The 23,636-nt window shown below is 44.7% G+C and overlaps 1 long non-coding RNA gene across 2 annotated transcripts; it reads right to left on the bottom strand.

Moving 5' to 3' along the window:
- Window positions 1–5,361: 5,361 nt before the first annotated feature.
- LOC135276342 (uncharacterized) lies at window positions 5,362–9,478 on the bottom strand. Of its 2 annotated transcripts, XR_010343892.1 has the most exons (5): window positions 9,179–9,478; window positions 8,453–8,527; window positions 7,290–7,340; window positions 7,045–7,166; window positions 5,362–5,663 (listed from the first exon to the last, which is right to left on the bottom strand). It is a non-coding gene; the product is annotated as an uncharacterized LOC135276342 (long non-coding RNA). The 2 variants fall into 2 exon arrangements; XR_010343891.1 differs by lacking the exon at window positions 8,453–8,527.
- Window positions 9,479–23,636: the final 14,158 nt, after the last annotated feature.

Below are 23,636 nucleotides of genomic sequence, written 5' to 3'. Positions count from 1 at the left end.
TAAATGAGCTATGTGGCTTCAAAAATAAATTGCAACTGTATCTTTCAGTTGTCAACCCAAATAATTATCAATAACTTGCTTTGGGAAAGATCTTTCATCTCTATGTGTTTAACATGATTAGAATCTATTAATATAGATCTATGTGGCCTTTGCAAAGAGTGGTGTTTACTTATTTGTAGCTGTCAGTTAGACAGAAATGAAAAGGATGGAAAGGGGCTTAAGAAGGTGAGGAGATGGAAAAGAACACCTTCTGGTTCTGAAATCCCTGCTTTCCATGTGCCATTTTCCTGGCCCCGCTGCCCCGTGACCTTTCCCAGGATCACCTAAGGAAAGACAGAGGAGCTCAGACTTCCCTTCAGGGCCTGATACCCTGGGGGCTTGGCTGCCACAGGAGTTTCTTGGCATTCAGGCAGGGACATCCTAATTCTTGTAGCTCAGAGGCCCTGTCTCACTTCCTCCAACAGTTACTGACAGGCATCACGGCATTAATTTGTATGTGTCTAAGTTCCTTCCAAGGAAAAAGTTGTGCACATCCTTATTAAGAGGAAAAGGGAAAATGAAGTGTAAGGCCAATTGCCTCACCAGGAGCTCAGACACACATCCCACCCCCCTTTTTCCAAAAGCTCGGACATGCTCGGGTTGTTCCCTTTTCCCCTTCTTGCACAGCCTGGCTTTAACCCAATATGCAAGCGGGGTCTTGTGATTCTAGCCAATAGCAGCCAAGTCTTTCTAGCCAATAGCAGCTGAGTCTTTCTAGCCAATATCAGCTGAGTAATTCTAACCAATAGCAGCCAAGTCCTGTATGCAAACAAAGGCTTGTAAACTTACCCAATAGTAGTCCTGCTCTCCCATAACCAATCGAGCTCCTTCACTCCCTATAAAACCCCACGTCTGAGAGGAGTCCGTGCAACTTCTCTGGCCCCTCCTGTCAGGCTGCAGAACCTCACCCGGGAGCCTGAATAAATCCTCCATATTGGATCTTCTTGTGTTGGTCTCAGTTTCTTCCTTTTAAACTCAGCAAGAACAAATCTTACAAAAAGCTAGTATTTTTTCAGGAGGTATACATGCTTATTGTTGAAAATGTGTATATTGACTCTTTATATCTTCCTATTTTTTTAAATTTTTATTTTGAAATTATTATAGATTCACGTGAAGTTGTAAACATAGCACAGACAGGTCCTGGGTACCCTCCACTCAGATTTCATCACTGGTTATATCTTACATAATTATGGTACAACACCACAGCCAGGAACCTGGGATTGGTGTATTGTGTGTGTATAGTTTTATGACATCTCATTACATGTGGAGAGCCCCAAAACCACTACCATGATCAGGACACAGAACTGTTTCATCGCCAAAAACAGACCCTGTGCTTCACCTCCACAGTCACACCTCCCTCCCCCCACCATCCCCAACTCTCGGCAACCACTAATCTGTCTGCCATGTCTATATTTTTCTTATTTTAGAAATGTTATGTAAATGGAATCACACCGTATATGACCTTTTGAGGCTGGATTTTTATTTTTATTTATTTATTTAAGACAGAGTCTGGTTCTGTTGCCCATGCTGGAGTGCAGTGGTGTGATCTGAGCTCACTGCAACCTCTGCTTCCTGGGTTCAAGTGATTTTTGTGCCTCAGTCTCCCAAGTAATTGGGATTACAGGCATGTGCCACCACTCCTGGCTCATGTTTGTGTAATATTTTTAGTAGAGACAGGGTTTCACCATGTTGGACAGTCTCAAAGACCACCATGGTGGCTGTTGTCAAACTCCTGGCATCAAGAGATCTGCTGCCTGGGCCTCCTAAACTGCTTGCATTACAGGTGTGAGCCACCATGCCCAGCTGGTGTTTATTTAAATTTTATTTTATTTTTTTCACTCAGAAGGATTGCCTAGGGATCCAAGTTGTGGCATCTATCAATGGTCCATTTTTATGTTGCTGAGTACTCCATGGTGGTCATAGATTTTCCATGCCAACTTGGCTAGGCCATGATTCCCAGATATTTGGTCATGTGTTATTTTGGATGTTTCTGTGAAAGTATTCTTAAGATGAGAGTAACATTCACATCAGTAGGCTTTGAGTAAAGCAGATTATTCTCTATAATGTGGGTGGGCCTCATACAGTCATTTGAAGGCCTTAATAGAACAAAGACTGATGTTACCTAAGGAAGAGGGAATTCTGTGAGCTGACTGCTTTTAGACTTGAGCTGCAGCCTCAACTCATTCCAGTCTGGCAGCCTACCCTGCAGATTTTGGACTTACCAGCCTACATAATCATGTGAGCCAATTCCTAAAATAAACCCCTCTCTCTCTCTCTCTGCACACACACACACACACACACACACACACACACACACACACACACACACCCTATTGGTTTTGTTTCTCTGCAAAACCCTGACTAATGCATCCATGGTATGGATATACTACAGTGTGTTCAACTGTTCACTCATTAAAGGATACTTTGGTTGTTTCCAGTTTTTGGTTATTACAAATAAAGTAACAATGAATGTTTGTGTAAAGGTTTTTGTGCAGATATAAATATTTCCCTGGGATAAATACCTGGAATTGCAATTACTGGGTTATAAGGTAAGGGTATGTTTAGCTTTTTAAGAAACTGCCAAACTATTCCCCAGAGTGGCTATACATTTTTGCATTCCTACCAGCAATGTGGAGAGACCCAGTTCTCCACATCTTTACCAGCATTTGTTATTGTTGCCACTTTTATTTTAGAGGTTCTAATAGGTGCATCATGATATCACATCATCACTGGTTTTAATGTTCATTTCTCTAATGGCTTGTGAGTTAGTTCATTTGCATTACTATAAAGGACTACCTGAGGCTGGGTAATTTATAAAGAAAAGAGGTTTATTTTGGCTCACAGTTCTGCAGGCTGTACAGGAAGTATGGTGCTGCATTTTCTTTTGATGAGGCTTTAGGAAGCTTTTAGCCATGTCAGAAGGTGAAAAGGGAGCTAGGGTGTCACTTGATGAGAGAGGAAGCAAGAGATGCTAGGCTCTTTTAAACAACCAGCTTTTGTGTCAACTCACAGAGAAAGAACTCACCTATCACCCAGCCATTTATGAGGGATCTGCCACATGACCCAAACACCTCCCACCAGGCCCCAGCTCCATCAGTAATTGCCTTTCAACATGAGATTTTGAGGGACCAAATATCTAAACTATATCAGCTTGTAATGTGGAACATGTTTTCGTGTGCTTATTTGACATTTGTAAATAGTCCTGCAGTAAACTTTCTCTTCAACTGCTTGCCTGTTTTCTAATTGAATTTTTCCCCCACTTTTCAAGCATTAAAGATTATATTTTAGACAAAAGTTATTTGTTACAAATATGGTTTGCAAATTATTTCTCCAAGTGTGTGATAGGAAGAACTTTTAAATGTTCCCCAAGATTCTTAACCCCTATTCAATCAAACACAAATCTAAATACTGCTGTGAGGGGTTTTCAGGTGCAATTAAGGTTACTAAGCAGCTGACTTCAAAATAGGAAGATTTTCCTGGATTATCTGAATGAGGAAAACAGGAGAGATGAGGCAGAAGAGGGGGTCAGAGTGATTCCAAGTGTGAGAAGGACTCAACCCACCACTGATGACTTCAAGATGGAGGAAGTGGGGCAGGAGCCAAGGAATACAGGAAGAGCCTAGAAGCTCAGAATAACACTGGGCTGCCAGCCAGTAGGAAAATGGGAACCTCAATCCTATAACCACATGGAACTAAACTCTGCCAGCAACCAGAATGAGCCTGAAAGTGCACTAATCACCAGAGCCCTCAGAAAGACACACACCCTTCCTGCTCTGGGAGATTAGGAACAAAGAAACCAGTTGAGCCCACCAGATTTCTGACCTACAGAAATGTGAGATAATAAATGGGTGTTTCAAGTTGTGAAATTTATGGTAATTTGTTATGGAAGCAATAGAGAAGTAATACATAGACTGTGGTTTGTCTTTTCATCTTCTTACCAAGGTCTTTCACAGAGCAATAGCTTTAATTTTGATAAAGTCTAATTTGTCAGTTATGTTGCTTTATGGATTATGGTTTGGTGTCAAGTTTAAGGACTCTTCACCAAGCCCTGTGATCTGAAGATTTCCCCCTATGTATTCTTCTAATTGTTCATAATTTATATTTTATTTCTTTTATTTATTTTTTTTATTTTTTTGAGACAGAGTCTCACTCTGTCACCCATGCTGGAGTGCAGTGGTGTAATCTCAGGTCACTGCAGACTCCACCTCTCAGATTCAAGCAATTCTCCTGCCTTAGCCTCCTGAGTAGGGTAGCTAGGACTACAGGTGTATACCACCACACCAGGCTGATTTTTGTATTTTTAGTAGAGGTGGGGTTTTGCCATGTTGGCCAGGCTGGTCTTGAACTCCTGACATCAAGGGATCCACTTGCCTCAGCCTCCAAAGTGCTGGAATAACATGCATAAGCCACTATGCCTGGCTCATAGTTCACATTTTATATTCAAATATAGGATCACTTTTTGAGTTAACATTTGTGTAAGAAGCAAGTTATGTCAAAAATTTTTCCTTCTTTCCTTCCTTCCTTCCTTCCTTCCTTCCTTCCTTCCTTCCTTCCTTCCTTCCTTCCTTCTTCCTTCCTTCCTTCCTTTTGCCATTGAATATCCACTTACTCTGGCATCATTTGTTGAAAAGACTACTGTTTTTCCATAGAATTGCTTTTGAATCATTGTCAAAAATTAGTTGACTTTCTCTTTTGCTTCATTGGTGTGTGCATTAATTTTCCTGCCAGTACCACACTTTCTTCATTACTGAACTTTATAATATGTTTTAAAATTGGGAGGAGGGACTTCTCCATTTTATTTTTTGAAATTGTTTTAGCTACTTTAGTTCATTTGATTTTCCATATAAATCTTAGAGTAAGCTTATTTATATTTAAAAATATATTTCTAGGATTTTAGTAGAAATTATTTAAACCTATACATTGGGGCAGGGAGGATGGAGAGGGATAACACCGGGAGAAATGCCTGATGTAGGCAATGGGCAGGGGAGTGGGGGTGATGCAGACAGCAAACCACCATGGCATATATGTACTTATGCAATAATTCTGCAGGATGCAAGATGTGCACATGTACTCCAGAGCCCAAATGCAATAATAATTAAAAAAAAAAAACCCTATACATCTATCTGGGGAGAATTGACAACTTTACTATGTTGGGTGTTACAATTCATGAACATGGTATATCTATTTGTTCAGTTCTTTGATTTCTTTCATCACCATTTTTTGGATCTAAGAGTTTTAATTTTTTGGTAGATATAGTAGAGTTTTCCATGGACATCAGCATGTCATTTGTGAAGAGCAACACTTTACTTTTTTCCTTCCTGATCTGTACATATTTTCCTCTTAGTTGCTTTTTTTGCCTTATGGTACTACTAAAACTTCCAGTACTAAGTTGATAATAGCAGTGAGAACAAACATCCTTACCTTGTTCTTGATCTTAGGTGGAAAACATTCCCTTTCATCAAGGTTGGTGTTAGCCATAGTTTTTGTAGATGTTGTTCATCATGTTGAGTATATTCTCATCTGTTTCTAGTTTTCTGAGAGTTTTTGCCATGAATGGGTATTTAATTCTGTCAAATGTTTTCTCCACATCAGTTGGCATGATCATGTGATTTATGTTCTTTTACCTGTTGATGGTGGACTACTTTGGTTGACTTTCAAGTATTGCACCAACCTTGCATCCCTGAAATAAACCCCACTTAGTCATGTGGTATTATTCTTTTTACATATCAATTTTATTTATTGATATTTTGTTAAGAATTTTATCATCTATATTTATGAAAGATATTGGTTTTTAAGTTTTGTTGGTACTGTCTTTGTTTGGTTTTATATCAGGTGATACCAGATTCACAAAATACACTGAGAAGTATTCTTTTATTTTCAGGAAGAAATTGCATAAAATTGGTGGTTTAAACATATTTATTAGAATTTCCTTCTATGAAACCACCTAGGCCTGGAGAGTTTTTTTAAGAGAGTTTTAAAATTAGGAGTTAAATTTATGTATTAATTTCAGGGCTATTGATAGTCTCTATTTGAGTTGTGGAGGTTGGCACTTCTGAAGGAATTGGGTTATTTCACAGAAGTTGTCAAATTTATGCATGCAGTGTTATTTGTAGTATTTCCTTATTCTCTATGCAGTGTTTAAAATAGCTATGGTTTATTGATTTGATTTGTGATGTTGGTAATTTGTGTTTTCCCTTTCCTTTCTCTAGCTGGTCTTGTTAGAGATTTGCCAATTTCATTGATCTTTACGAAGAACCAGTTTTTTGTTTCACTGATTTTCTCTATTGATTTTTCTGTTTTCAGAAAAATCAGTCTTCTTACAAGGTCCCTGCAACAACTGCAAGAACCTCTGTGCCACTGTCCTTTGACAGACTGATGCCTCCTTTAAATTAGCTTTCTGTTCACTCATTCACTTGCTCACCCCACCCAGAGCTTTGATCAATTTCTTCTGGACTGTTGGGAAGAGCCTATGTGCTACATCAGCTAAGATTCCTGATTAGCATTAGGACTGATTAAAAGAAAAAAATACCAGAGGAAACAAAGAAAGGAAAACAGAACAAAAAGTGAAATCTTCCTGGGCCATCTTTTCACATTTCTTTATTTCACCAGAGAGAAGTATTTAACCCAAATTTCAACATTTAGAATAGGCTAAGGGAGCTTAGAAACTTTATTGCTTTGACATAAAACATCATAACCTTAGAACAAAGTGCTTAGATCAAATTGCTTTTTTGGCCTCTAAAGAGAGACTGTTGTCAGCATCTCTTCTCCATAAAAAAGCAATTCCCTGTGTCAGATTATCACTCTTATTTACATCTACATCTAGAGTATAACAATGTGTGGGAGCTTAATAAGTGGATGAAATCTGTTTCTGAAGTGCTGTTTAAACTAACAAATATTTTAAGAAAGGTCTTATCCTGCAATTATTTTCACATTTTTTTCTGTGATGAGAAAATGGTAAACATGGACAGTTAATCTCTAAAGACAAAGTTTTAGCAACCAACTTACCTGACAAGCTTTTCCTTGTCTCCAAGTCCCCTGCAAAGTTGCATATTCAGTTCCTCAAACTTCAGCCTTGGGCTTCTTTTGCAACACAGACTGCCTTTGTCTTCTCTCTCTAGGAACTCTTTCTGGACACACATGGGATAATAAAATGAAGCATAGCCAATCAAAATCAGGATATGATGGAAACAATTTTAAGCAAAAACATTTCTCAAACTTAATACTGTGTAAAGTGCTTAACTTATTCCAACCTCACGTTTTTCTTCCTCAGGAGAGAAGTCATGTTTTCCACCACTGGTTCTCTGAAGAAAAAATACACATATATCTAATGTTTAATGAATTATAAAAATAAATTTCCTCTGTTCAACATTCTTGCTTAAGTTAGGTCCTTGAAAATGTAGCTGTTTCTAATTAATACACTATGGGTCCACTGTATTTTGTTAACATTTATGCAAAAGAAATTAAAGAGTAACAAATTCAATATACTTTATAATACTTTACCTGTAAATCACCATATGACTGATGGAAGAAATGAATTCTGGAAAATTATTTTAAAGGATTATCTCAACATTTCTTAATTGTCCCTAATTATGACTTACTCAGAGCGTTTCAGGTTTCATAACTTATCACAAATGACTTCTACAGCTGAAATGCTTAATCTGGGATCAACTACACACATCGTTTGCCCACATGTATGCATATGCATTCATGTTTATGCAAACAAATAATTTCTAAGCAACTGAAAAGAGCAGAAGGAAAAGGTCTCACATATCCGAAAACCTAGAGAATGAAAACCAACTAAAATGTCTTATAAAAGGTCATTTAAAACTAATTCATTAAAAATTCACATCCTATATTTCAGAATACATTTACCATTCCAAAGATCATATAGAAATGTGTCAAAATAACTCTAAGTACATGAGTATTTGTAGCCAATATGATAGAAACCTCCACCATCGCAGAACGTTCTCTGCATAGGTTTTGTAATTCCCATATGCAGACCACTGTTCCTTAGAGAGTGGAAGAAAAAGGAGGCCCTTCTCCCAAAAATTACTTGGACAGCTGAGATCGAGGAACATTCCCAAGCTAGATTCGATACCAAATAATTCTAAACACAGTAACATTATACTATAAATATGTTAATTTTTCCTTACATGACTGATATTTCACTTCTTTATGATACCAAGCCCACTTTTATTCCATACCATGGCTAACTCATACCTTGTAATCTGTCCTTAGGTAACCAAGAGTCAACTAAATTAGTCATTCAAAAAGAGTAAATTTATGAACTATTAATCTGTTTCCCTTTATGTTGGCAATCAGTGTGTTTTAATTTTATTAGGAAAGTAGGAAGAAAAGTGAAGATGATATCCAGAAAAGACTTATTTGCAGGCTCAACACCTACAATTCTTACTTCAAAAGAACAATACTGAGACTTGCTCCTCCAAATGTCAATCAGGACCCATAATCAGTGGCATCCACTGAGTGCCTACAAGAAATACAGAATTTCAGGCTCACTCCAACACACGAATTACAATCTGTCTTTTAACAAGAATCCTAAGTAGAGGAAACACACATAAGTTTAAGGACACCACTGGAGCCCCTCAGGGGTCCTGAGGATGGGACAGCTAGTGTCCCTCCAGCCCTAGATGTGCCACAGGACCAAGGGCTCTTGGAGGAAATTGATTGTAGGTGTGTTGTGCCCATCTTGTTTCTCGAGGAGTGACCCACCTTGGGATGAGCAGGTGATTATGACATCTCCAGGTGGGAGCCAGACCCCACTACACTGAGGCTTTGGAAAGCATCAGGAAAACAAAGAATGCGGGGCGCCACAGCCCTCAAACTGAGCCAAACGCAGACCGGCAGCAGAAGGTAGGCGGACTACAGAGAAGCTGCGCTGGAGTGCACTGGCCACACTCGTGTCAGCATGACCCACCCCCCCCCCACACACACTCATCACCACACTCAGAAAGATACATGCATACACACACTTACACACACACAGAAAGACACACAGAGACATCCAACACTCACACGGAGACACACACTGCCAGGGAGCTCCTGAGGCTGCGGGGTTCTGCTCTCTGCCGGGAAGCCCCTCGGGGACAGAGCAGCCCCGCCGCAGGCAGGCAGGCTGTACCTGGAAATCCCAGCCAGGAGGGCTTTCAACGAGAGGCACCTTCCCTCTGTCTGGGCAGGTCTGAAGCATCGTGGGGATACTTGGGGGTTGCCATGGACAACCCTGAAGCCCTGCCAGATCTTTTTTCTGCCTGGTTCAGCCTGCCGGATTCCTAAACTCGCAGGACTCGGTGATGATCGCGCGGAGAAAGGGTCCGCTGCCCAACGCTGAGGCACTGCCACAGAGGGCCCCTGCTTTGCTAAGCCGCTGAGATCATTCCCCAGGCAACGGCGGCTGTCACTGTGAGGGAGTCCTGGCTCATCGCTGGCGCTTGTGACAGGCTGCTTGCGCATGCGCTTTCAGGCGCCCAGCTGGGCAGCCGCTATGTTGGCGCTGTCCAGCTGCTGCCGCACAGGTGCATGGACGAGTTGGTGCCGGGGCAGCGCCAGGAAAGCTGCGTGCCACCGCACCAGAGACACAGACCTCGGAATTGAGATTTTTCTCCTCTACTGGTAGCATCTCCTGGGAAAACCAATAATCCTCCTTACCGCTTCAACATGCACATCCGTGAAAAAGGCGCTGGTGAGGGTGACATTTTCACGAAGCCACAGTCCATGTCACCCCCTACAAAGCTCTGAACTTGTGCACTGGCGGGCCAGCCAGCGGATTTCTCCCCAAAGTGTCTTAACTGCTCTCTGGCTGGAGGGAAAAGAGGTGAGCGGCGCAATGGACAGCGTCTGGATTTCAGGCCAGTTCCCACAGCAGCTTAGGAAAGCAGGCGGCTCCCTGGGCTGGAGAAGTCGCAATGCCCAGTAAAGACCCTAAAAGCAGTTGGAGGAGGGAACCCAGCTGATCAGCGGGAAATGGTGTGAAGACCACACACCTCCGAGTTGGACACGAGAGAGGTGCACTTCACAGCGCTATGCCCTGCTCACTGCCCAACCTGGGCCTGCCCCTCCTGTCCCTCTGCGGACTCAATTCCCATGGCAATCAAGTGCAGGCAATCAGTAGCCAACATCGCTGTGGAAGCGGCGAGGTCCACACTGCCCTGGCAAACCCTCCTGTGTTAACCACCTTCTCGCATTTCATCTGCTGGGATTCTAGTTCAGCCGCCTTGCCACCAACGGGCGGGGAACTTTTAAGAGGTACAGTTTCCAGCCCCAGGAGAGGAACGCACCTCTCAGCTCTTCCCCCAGAACTGCGCCTGGTCCCCGAGCCCATGACATGCTGGGATTGCAGTTTCGAAGCGCTTTTAAACACCTGCGGGAGCTGTGAAGAGACCACAAGTCCCAGAATGCACAGCGAGGCCAGCACAATCGGCTTTCACCTTCAGGACTGCAGGCCGCCCCAAGTTCCTGCTGGCTGGGATTGTAATCCTGTTGCCCTGTGATTAAAAACCTAGAACAAATCAAAGACGACAACTCCCACTATGCCAGGCATAGCTACGCCTCTCCAATCCAGACCTCCCTGCATCCAGAGCAGTTCTGCCATGCCAAGGGTCCCTGGATGTTCCCAAACCTCTCCTGCCTGTCACAGCGGGACAGGACTGCTGGTCTTACCTTGTAATTATGCTGTAACTCTCCCTAACAAGCTGGCTTCATGCTCAGTCAGTGCCAGCAGTTTGATTTATCACTGAGCAGCAGGGGACCTGGAGCTGCTCATAAACCTGTCAGAGTTGCCATAGTAATGATCCTCCCTCTGTAGATGGACTCAACCCGTCCCCTTCCTCCACCCCATCCCTTCTCCTCCTTCCCTCCTTCCCTTAGCCCCACCCCTCCCCTCACCCCATTCCCATCCCTTCCCTCAACCCCTCCTCTCCCCTCGGCACCGCCCCTTCTCCTCACCCCTCCTCATAACGCTCCTTCGGACACGAGCAGTGTAGTCCCTGTGTAGAAATGGGGTTAATGGCCACATGTGACAGTTCTTGGACTTCTTGGGATCCCATGCTGACAGCTTCCTTGTGAGTGTCTGCAACCCTCAGATCACTAACAGAAATGAATATACTGTCCCTGAACCTGCACTTGTCTTTTCAAAGCCACCATTTGCTCTATTATCTGTGCTGTCACAAATCCTCCTATGCACCCCAAGAGCACCCTTTGGACCCCGAGCCATCAGCATGGCCCACTACTGGGCCAGGCCTCAAACAGGGACACTCCTGACACTCTAATAAAATGTAGAAAATGTCACAGTGAAAAGCCTGGCCCTGCTGCATCCAGTCAGGGAAGAGCCACAGAGAAGGGAGCCCCTTAACCACTTTGGGAGCCACATCTGCCACTTCCTTTCCCCCGACCCAGGCTGGTTCCCAGGCCTTGGGGTCCTAGTGTGGATCCCAGTTAATGCAGGTGCAGGATCAGAGAGACCCTTGGTCCCTCTCAGCATGTGAGAGAAGTTTGTGTGTTGAGTTCATGAACAGTGTCTGCATTTCTGTTGTGAATAGGGCTTTCCTGGAAACACGTTTAATTTCCCTTTTTAAATATCCCTTTGGAACCACCTTTAATAATTTGCTGGTGGAACTTAACAGTGATAATTTGCTGAATCCATTTTTTTTATTTTCTTTTTTGAGACGGAGTCTCACTCTCTAGCCCAGGCTCTAGTACTCCATCTGGGCTCACTGCAACCTCCACCTCTCATGTTAAAGCAATTCTCCTGCTTCAGCTTCCCCAGTAGCTGAAATTACAGGTGCATGCCAACACACCTGTCTCATTTTTGAATTTTTAGTAGAGATGGGGTTTCACCATATTGACCAGGCTGGTCTCAAACTCCTGAAGAGTGATCCACCTGCCACAGCCTCCCAAAGTGCTGGGATTACAGGTGTGACCCAGCACTCTTGGCCTCAATGCATTTTAGCATTTAGTTTTTCAGATTAACTCGAAGTCCTGTAAGACTATGCGCTAATGAAACTAGAAAAGGCACAGCCTCAGCTCCATGCAGGACGGAGGCACAAGAGCAGAAACTCCGTGGGATGTCTTTCTGGAGCATCAATATTACTGCAGATTTGGAAGAAGCAAATTTAAAGAATTTCCAACTTAAGACACTGGAAATTTAAGAGAAAACTGGAAAGTCATCTGCCTGTAATAACTGTCAGTCATCTGTGCCTAAGTCAGACTTTCTCCAAGAAAAAAAAAAGGAAAGCTGAGGAGAAACTATTTTTCATTCTTCTAAGTAATTAAAATTAGAAATCACAGCAAGTCAGTAGAAAGCTCTGCCCTACCCGTCTCTTAAATCACTGTATGGCCTTGAAATGGTCTTATTTGTGTTTTTTGAAGGGGTTTGTTGACATGTTGGGTGTAAAAACTGAGGGGATTTGACCAATCTTTGGAATTTTTCAGCTATCAATTGGTGATTTACTTTGCACCTCATTTAATTTTTCTGTCCCCTCTCCAGCTTGGACTCCATCACTCTGCAGGTCTCTAAGACTCTTCATTTGCTTTAAGCTTTTTCACTCTTTTATTCAGAATGGACAATTTCTATTGCTCTGTCTTCTGTTTCTAATCTTTGAATAAGCTCAAAAGTATTTTTAAATATTCCTTATCTTCTTGTTTCATAATTTCCATTTTTTTGCTGATGTTCCACATCTCTTAATTCATTTTTAGAATATTTTCCTTTACTCCCATGAACAGATTTATAATAGCTGCCTTTAAACATCCCGAATTACTCTTCAAAGGTACACGACAGAATTGGGAGTCTCTATAATGATTCTTTACAGTTTTAGCACACAACTTTAAAATTGATGAGACTTGAAGAAACACAAAAATGTCATGTAATCCATACACAATTTAAAAAGCAGGGAGTAGAAGCGGCCCATGACTGGTCCCCATTTTCACACACTCCCATGCTGCACTACTGCCAGGCCACCAGGGGCGAGGGATGTGCACAGAACAGCACTGGAACCTGCATCGGGCTCTGGGCTCTGATGAGGAGGTGTGGGAGTTGTGGCTCAGGGACCTTCTGCCCCAACAGTTTCTGACAACAGACAGACAAATGGAGGTCCTGTATAGAACCAAAATGCTTGGCCACTTAGGAGCTGCCTGACCTGGGAGGGGCCCAATTTCCCTCTCCTACCAAGGGCACCAGCTGAGGGAGAGGCTGAGCCCAGCTCAGCCTGCAGCTCATGCAGCTTTGCAGTCATGCAGCTCTACAGCTTCAGCACTCAGGGAGCAGAGACTGGAAGCTGCTCTGGAGCCTCCACCACTCAGAAGTAAGATGGGCCAATGCCCCGGCTCACAGGGCATGGGGAGGACCATGGGGCTCACACAGGAGGAGGCTTGCTGAGATGGAAGGGCTGAATCCAGGGCTTTCTCCTCCCAAGCCTCAGGATCCTGGTCCCCGACCTGCCTGCCCCAGGCTCACCCCCATCCACACAGTCCTTCATGGAGGTGTCTAGCTTCACCAGGTCAGTGAGGAACCTGCCCAGAGAGGACCCATCACCCTGGGCCATTGAGGTGGTAGTGGTGGTGAGTCCCCACTGTCAGGTGCCCACCCAAGACCTGTCTCCTGAAATCTCACCAACCACTCCAGCCTGGACACTCCCTCCCCAGGTCTCCTACTTGGAAGAGCCTGGGACTCTCAGCTGCCTCCCCCAGCACTCTCCCTCCTCTCCATGTCTCCCCAACTGGCTACCAAGGCCATTAGACATCCCTAGTGACTTCCACGGTGGGATTTTAACAAATTATATGGTCATGGAGTCCCCTGTCCTACCATTCCCCAAATCTACACTGAGCCCAGCTACCCCAGATGGTTTCTCTGGTCTCTCTAATGGAGGCATTTCAGGCCCTGTGGCCATATAAGAGCAGGGCTGGGGGAGGAAGATTCCCTGCTCACTTGATGTGGAGGCCTCCAGTGGGGAGGGAAGAAGCCTGTCCACTGACTCCCTGGAGCCCCTCCCTGACACACATATACTCACCTGCTGCTCCTACAGCCTCATCTGGGCTGTCTGAGGATTCTTCTCTAGCATGGGCAATTTGGAGGTTCCCACCTGCCAGGGTCTGGAACAAGGTCAGGGAGACTATTCTCTCCTCTTCTCACTCAGTTAAACCTCAAATCCTGGATAACCAGCCTGAGCCAGCTGTGGCAATGCTCACAACTGCTCCAGTGAGCCCTGATTCTAGATTCACCCCCAGCTCCAACACTCACTGCCTGTGTCACCTTGGGCAGGTGGCCAGGCCTCCCTGAGACTGTTTCCTCATCTGGGAGGTGTGATGGGAACCACACCTTCCTCACAGGGACTCCTGAAGACTAAGTTTCATGTGACTCTCAGCATTGCTCTCACCATCATTGTTCATGGAAAGGGCCAGGTGCAAGCAACCTCAAATTCTCTTCCTCCCTGAACCCCATCATCATCTCGTGAGGCCTGCAAAACAGGCTCATCATTTGTACATTTGCCAGATGAGGAAACAGGTCCAAAGAGGGCAGTGAGTTACCCAGAGCCTCACGGGAGAGAATGGATCCTCCCACACCTGGAGGCCCTGTCCCAGCTCCACCCCAGTCCCATCCTCTGGAGTCTAGGGGTATCCACACTCCCATCCAGACTCAGCTACGGTGGGAGAGAGAAAAGTGGTCTTGGGAGGCCTGGTTGAGCAGCACCTACTTGTCCCAGAACCACTGGAATCTCTGCTCCACATGCCAGGCTTTATGCTAGACCACAGGCCTCACTTACCCCATGATCCACCAAGGGAGTTCCCTGCACAGAACCATTTCTTCCTCCACTCAGGAAGTGGCTATCCAAAATGCCATTTCAGACTGACAGGGCAGGGTCTTTCTAAGGTACTGGGTGGTGACATGTCACTTCCTCATTTCCAGGGAAGGTTCTGAAATCTGGTCAGGGAGAATCCACAGGGAATTCAAAAGTCTCCAGTACTTATAAACCATCTGGATCTTTTAGTAGTACTCACTGGGCACTGGGGTAAGAATCCTGTGTCTGTGACTGATTAGCAGTGTCTGCAAAGGACAGAGTGGGGAGCCACAGCAAACACATATACATCCACACCGCATTTACCAATGGAGACCCACCTGGCCTGTGATATTCCTCTGCTGTCCCCATCATTGAAACAGACAGGGTGACCCTCCCTGTAGAGGTGCAGTACAGGAAAAAGCAGTAGCAGAAGCCTGGTTTCCTAGGGAATTGCTGGGCTAGTCTGGGGAAAGAAGGAAGCCCCACCTACAACACCCATCCCATAGCCTGCAGGAAGAATGTGCTAGCAGGATGGATCAATGTGGGAACCAGAGCCCTAATCCTTCTGCATCTCATCATGCCTGCTCCACAGCCCAGCTGCCATCAGCACATCCCATTACTGGGGTTGCCTGCCCCCAAACCTTCCACCTGCCCACGGGCAAACATACAACTTTCAGTTAATCTAGTCTAGACAGGGCTGGAGTTTTCCAAGTAAAGGTTTAGTAAGAAAGATACACACACACACACACAGAGAGACAGGTGTGCACACCTCCACACCTGGCCCAGTACCCCTTCCAGCCTAATCTTTTTCTCTACCCCCCAAAACACTCGACTCCCATCTCCCATCTCTACTTTCTCTTGATGTGCAAATCCTACTCAGGGTACTGTCTTTTCCGAAAATATTTTTAAATTTTCTGGAGCTTTTTCTGTGGAGAGGGTAAGAAAGGAAAGATTTGAGAAACAATAAGGTAAAAGAAGAAATCATTTGAGAATAATAAGCAGATGTGTACATTCAATTTTCTTTTGAGAACCAAGAGGATCAACCTTCCTGGATGAGAATGTCTACGCTGGTCCTCTAAACACTTAGGGCTCCATAGGTCTGGGGAGAGAGCTCTGTGGAGGCTAAAGCAACTTTGCCTTGGATGCAAATCCACCATGTTGACTTCAGATTAACCCCAGTTCTGGGAATGCCTTTAAGATTTCTACTTGACCTACTGTTTCTTGTGTAAGAGCACATACTTACTGCAAATCTTCTCCTTAGGTCAAAGCAACCTGGATGTATAATGCAAATTACAGGCTACAATGGGCACATCCTTCTCTTCCTGGAAGGCTGACTTTAATTGTCCTGCACAATCTGAATACAGCATATTTACCCTTTTCCTCTACTAAGTAAGCCCTAAATCTTGGGGGTAACAGCCTGGAGAACTACTTAAGTTGCTACCATTCAAGACTGTGCTTCTGTTCATAAATTCCCCCCAATAAATTACCTTTTACTGAAAAATTGGATTTGTCTGTCTCATTCTTTGGTTTCTTGACTCCTTCTGTATTGAGGATCCCTTTGCGGATACAGCACTTTGTATATTACTAATATAAAACAAGGGATATTAGTCGATCCTCACACTGCTATAAATAAATACCTGGAACTGAGTTTCCTTGGCTCACAGTTCCACAGGCTGTACAGGAAGCAAAGTGGCTTATGCCCAGCTTTGGGAGAGGCCTCAGGGAGCTTAAAATCATGTTGGAAAGGGAAGATGAAGCAGGCACAACTTACATGGCTGGAGCAGGAGCAAGAATGAGAGAGGAGAGGTGCAACACACTTTCAAACAACTAGATCTTGTGAGAGCTCTCACTATCACAAGAACATCATGGGAGGGATGGTGCTGAACTATTCATGAGGGACAACACCCATGATTCAATCACCTCCCACCAGGCCTCACCTCCAATACTGCAGATTACAATTAGATTTGAGACTCAGGTGTGGACACAGATCCAAACTATATAATGGCCTGTGGGTATGTCTGGATTTTGCTAATCACAGCTGATGGCAAAACTTGGGTCTTAACCCAACCATGCCCAGGAATGTTATGGTGCCCACTGGCCCCTGGACTTTCTGGGCACTACTGGCCCATCCTCTGGATTGTAAATGCTCTAGAAGTTTCTGGGTAGGTTTCTGCAAAATACTTAAATCTGTAGAGAGTAAAAGAGTATTGTCCATAGAGTGTTCCCAGAGAATGAGGGGCACATCACTCCAAAATGTCTCACTTTACTCTAAAACATGCCAGATAGGTGGGCTGTTGGGCTGAGTAAGTTTCTCTGGGAACAACCAAAAGGTTCACTGTTGGTCCTCTCAGTTGAAGGCAAAAAGATCCTGGGACTTTGGGCCTAAGCATATGCTGCAGAAAGCATTTGCCAAAGTCAGGACGGTGCCATGGACCTGAGCAACTATTTAGTTTCTCCAGGATTTGAGCCATTTGGGGGATAGCAGCACACATGGCCAGAGTCACCTTATTCAGTTCCCAATAATCAATGATCAACTGTCATATTATCCCAATAATCAATTGTCACACTCCAGGTTCCATCAGGCTTGGACACCAATCACACAAAGCTGTTTTATGGGCTCTGTGCAGACATGCAATCCCCATCCTCTCCAAGCCCTGAAGAGAAGCTATGATCTCAGGCCAGGCACAGTGGCTCATGCTTGTAATCCCAGCACTTTGGGAGGTTGAGGTGGGTGGATCACTTGAGGTCAGGAGGTTGAGACCAGCCTAGTCAATATGGTGAAAGCCCATCTCTACTAAAAATGCAAAAATTAGCCAGCATCATGGCACATGCCTGTAATCCCAGCTACTTGGGAGTCTGAGGTAAAAGACTCTCTTGAACCTGAGAGGAGAGAGTTGCAGTGACCCAAGATTGTGCCACTACACTCCAGTCTGGGTGGCAGTAAGGCTTGTAAAAAAAAAAAGAAAAAAGAAAGAAACTGTTATCTCCTGTGCCCTCCTGGGAGGTGATATTTATTGTTTGATGCACACCAGTCCTCTTATGAGAGACAATATCACCAGCTTCCATGTGGCTTCCCCTCAGAGTATGGCTTTTACCACCCCCACCTAGAGATAGAACTTGTCTAAGGTTGCCTCAAGGGCCGTTTCCAAGAGAGTGTTTGTCCCAACATGTGCTGGGGGTTTGGGAAGATGCAGACCCCTCAGAGCCAAAACTCATTGCTTGCTCTGAAGGGACCAGTGACTCATTCTATCCACATGGGGTCTCCGGTCTCCTTCAATGGCCCAACATTGAGGGGAATATTGGCCTTCCTGTCATGGTAGGGCCTTTGGTGCTAGCTCCCTTCCTGGGAGAGGGAGGAGGTGGTGGGAGCAGCCTGCTCATCACACTGGCACCCCCACTCCATCCTCGGTCCCCAGAATTCGACTCCTGGCCTGTATGGGTTCCAGTATTAGCCAGACCTGCCAGTATCTGCCCAGTATCAAAACTCAGCCCTGCCCCTCAATGTCTGACTTGGCCCAGCTACCACCTAGAGCCCCAATGAATTTGAGGTGAGTGTGAGGCAAGTGGCGCAGCTTCTGTTTCCTTTTTTCTTCTCTGTCTGCCACAGAAAATGGGACCCTGAGCCCTTGTTGCCACTGCCATTTAAAGCCACCCTCAGAAGCAGGCCTGAGGCTTCAGGCTTCCTGGCACCTCTCTGCCAAGCCTTTCTTCCATTTAACCTCCACAGGCTCAACTACCAGAGTGGGCATCAGTGGGCAGGCCTTTCTCTAGGTTCATTTCTGCTTCTCTAACTTGGGGACCTTGCTCTCGGCCCCCAGTAGAGCCTTTGCTCCCAGGTGGACAGCCCATGGCAGAGGCCAGCCTGACCCTCCTCTGCCCACCAACCTCCGAGATCCTTGGCAATTTCACACACCCCATCAGTCTCCTCTAGCCTGGTAGAACTTTCACTGCATCTTGGCACTCACAGGGCAGTCTGCAGGCATCAGGCAGTGGGTGACAAAGCCTCATATAGGCACTTGCAGGCAACCCAGGATCTCCCCAGCAGGATCCTGTTTTCCCCAACCCATTCTCTCTCTCTCCGTTTCTTTTTGAGACAGAGTCTCCATCTGTCATCCAGGCTGAAGTGCAGTGGTGTGATCTCAGCTCAGTGCAACCTCTACCTTCTGGGTTCAAGTGATTCTCCTGCCACAGCCTCCTGAGTAGCTTGGATTAAAGGTGTCCACTACCATGTCCAGCTAGTTTTTGTATTCTTAGTAGAAACAGGGTTTCACCATGTTTGCCAGGCTGCTCTCGAACTCCTGACCTCATGATCCACCCACTTCAGCCTCCCAAAATGCTGGGATTACAGGTGTGAGCCACTGTGCCTGTCCACCCAGCCCATTCTTTTGAATAATCCCAACTACACCAGTTCTTCCTTCAGGCTGAACCAATGGTTGAAGTTGCCCCCAAAAGTGACAGTAGGGGAGTTCTAACAAGAGACTTCCCCAAACCATCCTGAAATGTGGCAGTTGGAATTTCAAAGGGAGCTCTGAAGCCCAGAGTGCTCTGTCCAAAGTGTGCATTAGAGGAACAGACACACAGAGAGGGCTGCAGCATATTCTTGCAAGGGACAAAACAGAGATGTTCTACTGCAATGTGTCTGCAATGAGTGGGTCTGGTTATGGAGATTATAAAAAGGTTTAAGGAATTTGGCTTAGGGCCAGGACTACTTTATTTCAATGCTGTGGACAACATCCTAAGCATTTATTTATCAGTGCCTGGGAATTTTTAACACCCTGGCTTGGGTTTAAGCCTGCAGGGAAAAACCTGCAGCTGGCCGTATTACAGAGTGGCCAATTTAATCTGTAGTTCTCAGTCTGGACAGAGAAAAAAATGGGGAAGAAGTGGGGTAATAGACATTATTCTTTGCAGTAAGATTTTTTTTTTTGAGATGTAGTTCCACCTTGAGATGGAGCCCAGGCTATCTCGAAGTGGAACTCCATCTCAAAACATGGCACTATCTCAGCTCACTGCAACCTCCAAGTCCCAGGTTCAAGCAATTCTTCTGCCTCAGCCTCCCAAGTAGCTGGATTTCAAGTTGCCCACCAGCATGCCCAGCTAATTTTTGTATTTTTAGTAGAGACAGAGTTTCCTCACATTGGCCAGGCTGCTTTGGAACTCCTGACCTCAAGTGATCTCTCATCTCACCCTCCCAAAGTGCTGGGATTACAGGTGTGAGCCACCACACCCAGCCTGCAGTAGGAATTTATACTGGGATGTGGAAGTCCATTATTCTTCAAGATTGTTTCATGCATTTAGTTTCCTGTATATATCTATATAGGTTTCAGAGTGGGGAGAGTTCTCAATTTCTACAAAAAACAGCCAGAAATTTGAAGGGATTATGTTGGATCTCTTGTTCAACTTGTGGGATATTGTTATCTTGGAAAGATTAAGGATTCTTATGCTTGAAAATTAAATACCTTTCAATAATTCAGATCTTGATTTCTTTCAGTGTTAAAAAAATTCAGTGTAGGCCAGGCATGGTGGCTCCCACCTGTAACCCCAATACTTTAACATTCAGAATTAGGCAGATTGCTTGAGCCCAGTTGGAGATCAGCCTGGCAGCATGGAGGAATTTTGTCTCTACAAAAAAAATACAAAAATTAGTCAGGCATAGTAGCACCCACCTGTGGTCCCAGCTACTGAGGAGACTGAGGCAGGTGGATTAATTGAGCCCAGGAGGTTGAGGCTGCAGTGAGCTGTGATGATACCACCGCACTCCAGGCTGGGTGACAGAGCAAGACCTCATCTCAAAAAACATTAAGTGTAAAATCTTCACACTTTTATTGTTTTTTCTAAATATTTTTGAAGCTATTATAAATGAAATTTATGCACTTTATTTTCACTGTTTGATATGTTCATTTATTTCATTGTTGCAGACATTGGTTCAGCTCTCATCCAGAAATCCTCAGGCCACTTGGTAGGGTGCCCCCCTAGGTAACACAGGGCAGCTAAGGGCAGTGCAGACCTCACCAGTGACTCCATCTGGGATTTATGTATAATTTTGTATGTGTATCTTTTATCTTGTGACACTGATCAACTTACTAATTCTAGTGGTATTTTACTGAAACTCTTACATATTTTTATATAAAGGATTATGTTATTTGCAATTCAGACTGTTCCTGAAGTTGACATGAGAAAGGAGGGTGAGCAGTCAGGACTCCAGCAGGGCCTGTGGGCAAGTTGCACTGAAGGAAGGGGCCCAGGTGATGGGACCTTTAAGTAACCTCTCTGCCTTGGTGACAGGCCCACCAGAACTTAAAACTCTGATAATCAGAAACCCTTATTCTAGACAAAATCCTGTATCAAGCAAATTGCATGGGACATGCTCAAGAGCAAGACATTCTGCTGACTTCCTGAGGCTCTCATCTGTGGAGGCTCAAAGTGAGGACATTTTTCAATGATTCAGATGTTGGCTCAGCTCTCATCCACAAATCTTTAGGCCACTTGGCTGGGGGTACCCATAGGTAACACAGAGAAGCTCAGGGCAGACCCATTCAGGCCAGACCTCACCCATGATCCTATTGGGCAACCCCACATCCCTGCCCACCACCATGTACTGAGGGAGAGATGAGGGTTCTGTCCCTGGACAGGAGCAGGTTGTCAAGCGTTGGGAGTCTGGTGGGTCTGCCAGGATCATATCCCAGGTCATGGCTGGAGGAATAAGTTGGGCATTGGGGAACATGTTTGTCTACTCAGACAAGAATCCCAAGATTTCACAGTGTAATCTGGTTTTCTCTCTGGCTGGAAATCTATGCAGATGCTCCTATGTGCCTGATCTGGGGAACAGAATTTCTAATTGGGTTTTCCCCCTCTAGAGATAGCCAGGCAGGTCACTGACACCTCTTGGCCCAGCTGCTGGGCAATCTCTTTGCAGAACTTCTTGCAGATCAGTAGAAATGAGTGATAAGTTCAACCACTCCGTCTCCATTGACATAGGGCAGGAGCACCAAACCACCAATCATGGCAAGTGCTGGTCTAGGGTGACAGTAGGAACAGAGGGGTCACCTCAGACAGAGATCCAAGATGAGGGCAGGCCCAGGACTCAGATTCAAATATGGAGTCTCCATTGCTTCTGTCCTAGGGCTTTCACACCTAAGTAACCCACAGTCCCCTCCCAAAAGAAATGATCCTCTATTCATCACCAATAGAAACTTGGTTTGGTGCTGAGTTCTTGCTCACATAGTTGTAGAAAGAGGAGAGAAAATAGTTTTATATTGTTTACACTGGGCCCTGAATATATTTTCATGTTGCTACTATTTATATTTTGTTTTGGTTTTTGAGACAGTCTTGCTCTGTCACACAGACTGGAGTCCAGTGGCCTGATCTCAGCTCACTGCAGCCTTCACCTCCCAGGTTCCAAATATTCTACTGCCTCAGCCTCCCAGGTTGCTGAGATTCCAGGCACAAACCACCACACCCAACAAATGTTTGTGTTTTTAATAGAGATGGGGTTTCATCATGTTAGCCAGACTAGTCTTGAATTCCTGTCCTCAGGTGATCTTCCTGCCTCAGGCTCCCAAAGTGCTAGGATTACAGGCATGGGCCACAATGCCCAGCCTATTTATATTGTTTTTAACATCCACCCCAGGTGTTTCCTGTAGCAGGCAACTCCACCTCCCTGCCAGATCTTTAAGACTTAAAAGCCCACATTCTTACTAGGGAGGTTTTTACACACAAAAAAGAGGGTTAAAAGAGAGAGAGAGGATGGCTAAGTTACACTATGTATTGATTATCCCACAGAACTCATTCTCATGGCCCCATTAGGGCTGGAGCTGCAACCCCACATGTCTTCATTATATTCCATAAAGGAGACCGTTTTCCTCAGCAGTTCAGCCTTGCAATACAGGTGGAGCCTGAACACTATCATCTTCTATTTCCATTTCAGCCACTCCTCAGGAAACACCATCTACATGCCCTAATGTTCTGCAACCATCTGCTAGAGTTTCCATACACAGCACTGTAGACTGAAGAACTTTAACAGAAGAAATTTAGTTTCCCACAATTCTGGATGCTAGAAGTCCAACAACAAGCTGTTAGCTGGGATGGTTTCTCTGAGGACTCTCTCCTTGGCTTGGAGATGGCTGATTTCTATCTCTGTGTCCTTACTGCCTCTTCTAACAAGGACTCCAGTCATATTGGATTTGGGCCCACTCCAGTGAACTGAAAACTTATAACCTGTTTGGAGACCATATGTCCAAATACAGTCACATTCTGAGGCACTCAGAACATAACCTTTGGGGAAGGGACATCTTTCAGCCCATTGAATGTTTTATTCCCTTGTAGATGACAAACTTCTGGGAGATTACTCAGTGAAAGGATATGCATATGTAAAACTGTAATAGCTATAGCTAGATCACTTTCCAAAAGAGCTTTGGAAGGGACATTGCCACCAGCAATTTCTGAATATAGCTGTGTCTCTCAATCCAGATTCATCTGGATGTTAACTTTAATTTTTTGCCAATATAGTGTCCATGTGGAAAATAAAATCATGTTGATTCATGTTGATTTCCAGTTTTCTGACTCAAATTTTCAAGTCATCTTTCAATTGCTTAATATATATGTTTTCCCTGAGTCATCTGCTCAGATTCTTGGCCTTTAAACCAACTTTCTCCCATCCTAGACTCTCCCAGCATTTTCCCCCTTGTCATGGCTAGAATTTAGCTGCTTGGCAAGTTTACTTTTAATGTTAAAAACTTGTGTTACTTAAAGGGTTAGGGTTAGGGTTAGGGTTAGGGTTAGGGTTAGGGTTAGGGTTAGGCTGTCTTG

The sequence above is a fragment of the Aotus nancymaae genome, unplaced genomic scaffold, assembly GCF_030222135.1.
Source record: "Aotus nancymaae isolate 86718 unplaced genomic scaffold, 86718_ANA_hifiasm-v0.15.2.pri h1tg000022l_1, whole genome shotgun sequence".
Classification (NCBI taxonomy): Eukaryota; Metazoa; Chordata; class Mammalia; order Primates; family Aotidae; genus Aotus; species Aotus nancymaae.
The sequence above is the reverse complement of the archived record's forward strand: the minus strand, read 5'-3'. Positions and strand labels throughout refer to the sequence as shown.